This window comes from Adiantum capillus-veneris, chromosome 13, assembly GCF_014529385.1.
Source record: "Adiantum capillus-veneris isolate H3 chromosome 13, ASM1452938v2, whole genome shotgun sequence".
Classification (NCBI taxonomy): domain Eukaryota; kingdom Viridiplantae; phylum Streptophyta; class Polypodiopsida; order Polypodiales; family Pteridaceae; genus Adiantum; species Adiantum capillus-veneris.
The window spans coordinates 46,660,668-46,663,320 of record NC_140943.1 but is presented as its reverse complement, the minus strand read 5'-3'; positions in this window follow the sequence as shown (position 1 = coordinate 46,663,320).

Here is a 2,653-nt window from a genome sequence, read left to right as displayed (position 1 = left end):
CTTAATAATGATTGTCTTGACTTGGGGAGGGCCAATGGGGAGATATCAAGAGCAAATAGCAAGAGGGCTCGCCCAAGCGAGAGAGGGGGATGATTTTTGCAAGCATTATCACACACACACTCACACACTGTCTATGTGTGAAGCAAAGAAGACTATCTCTTCCCAAGCTTTAATGGAGGGCTCACCACCTACTCCAAGCTTGTGAGATAGAAGACTACATCGACACACTCTTGGCATGTGGATGCAAATCCAACCAAGAGCCAAGCTTCAATGCATGCTCATCTCCTCTACCATGCTAATTACTAAGCTAAGCTATGCTAATATGAGTGATTATGTGAGGAGATGTACATCTTTCTCGTAAGATACTCCTTCTTCCTCTCAATCTACTCTCATACCCACCATCTTCGAAGGTGTGTGAGGTCTTGGGTCTGAGAACGGGGATAATTGATGTTGTGTTTGCTAAGTGTTTTGCTTAGTGCATGAAGCTTTCATCTTCATTGCACTAGCTAGTCTTGAAGGAACACAAAGAATTGTATTGTACAATGTCTCTCTTGATGGGAGAAACCATAATACAAAGCCTTTTGGAGGGGGGACCGGCTCCATGCAAATCCGGTCCTCAAATGTTGTCAATTGCTTAATTTCTCTCTCTTTTGAATGTATTGTTGATGCTATCTAACTAGGTGTTATGCTTTTTGTTGCTCTCTCCACCCAAGCACTCTTGTAATTCTCATTAGGAATCTATTCTAATGAAATGCCCACTATGTTCATGCTAATTTCCGCTACACATAAGTTATTAGGCCATTAAATGTTACAATCTCTCTCTCTCTCTCTCTCTCTCTCTCTCTCTCTCTCTCTAGGAGAAGTATACACCTAAATCAATTTACATCAAGATTATTGCTAAAAAAAAGAGAGATTAAAAGTTGTATAACCCAGGATAATCCAAAACATCTTCGCTAAATGTCCAATTGCTACCCAATCTACATCAGCTTCGCAGGGTACATTACATGGTGTTAGGAAATAAGATGTAGCTAAATAGATAATTGAGTAGATTACTTAATGGAGAGAGACAGATTTATATACACGAGATTATAGAGTAGAGAGAGAGAGAGAGAGAGAGAGAGAGAGAGAGAGAGAGAGAGAGAGAGAGAGAGAGAGAGAGAGAGAGTACACACGATATACGTGGTTCACCCAATGTGGACTACGTCCACGGGAAAGCAGCCACTCAATGGCTTTAGTACTTCAAAACAAGAAGTAGTTTACAAAGGGATTATACCCCTAATGGAGCTCCCGCCTTGCTTCACTCTCACCACCTCACACTCACCTTGTTGCATCAACTTCACACTATGAAATGTGTGTAGAAATGGCCTCCTTTTATAGGCCAAAAGGGCTACTCTCTCTCATGAGAGACAGCCATGTGTAGCCGCCATTGTGCGAATAAGTCCAAATCGGACCCTCCAATCCGCCCATGTGTGGCCGCCCTTGAGAAGACAAGTCTGCTTTTGAATTCGGCCACCGGCCACCGGCCATTGACTTCCGACCACCAGCCACCGGCCATTGACTTCCGACCACCGGCCATTGACTACCGGCCACCGGCCAACCGACCGGTTGTTTTCCGACCACTTTTCGACCGCCATCCGGCCATAATATTCCGGCGAAAAAAAAAAGTCTCGGGGGCCTCCGCCCTCGAGGCCTTTAAAGTTGCCCCTGATTCTTGTCCGTGAAAATTTTGGTTTCCGGTGAGTGATTTTCCTTCACGCACGATGGCTTCTCCTCATAATGGGGGCCTTACAAATGTGCGCTTTTACCACAGAAAATTACAAGGGTAAATCAGGCTCCATACTTAACACATGGTGGAAAATGTGTCACAAAATTGTACAATCTTGGCCTTCACTCTAAGTTTGGATATGTGCATTCACGGCTAAGAGAATTGTAGACATGTACTTTTCTTAGCACGGGTTGATGTATAAACATGTTTTCAGTTTGGCTCAATCTAAGAACACTCAAGAAAATGAAGTACAAGTACTTGCAAGATTTTTAATTGGCTTCCCTATCTGTGAAATCACGCCATGTACAATAGGGTTCATTCGTGATGTACACCTCATAAACCCCCACAGGTCCATCTATTGCGTGATGCTCAACCTTGAAGACTTCATGTGCTTTGTCTACAATGCATTCCTCTTCAATTACCTTAGCCTTTAAACAAAGAGTGAGCCCAATTTTCTTAGTTGCCTCCTCTGAAATGGAAGTCCAAAATTTGACGCCATTTCTTAGTATTGAACCACTGCTACTTGCTTTTGTTGAAGCGGAAGAGGAATCACCTCCACCCCTAAGAGGAGTTTGCATCGTTGTTGCACTCTCTTGATCTCTTCCAATTGTCTCAACTTGAAATCCTCCTTCAAGTAGTACCTCAACTTCTTCCTGTGTGAGATTTGTTCCTAGATCAACCAACCAAGTTGTTGGAGGAGGAGCTGGCCTTGGTTCTATAGTACGACCCACCACATAGCAATGAATAATATGTCTGGAAAAAAACGAGAATCATAGCATATTTTCTATACCCTTCAAAGGATGATGCAGGAGTCCCTTTACTACTACATGCCACAATATTTGTCCATATATTTTTCTATCGTTGGGGGTACCATTGCAGGTCACACGA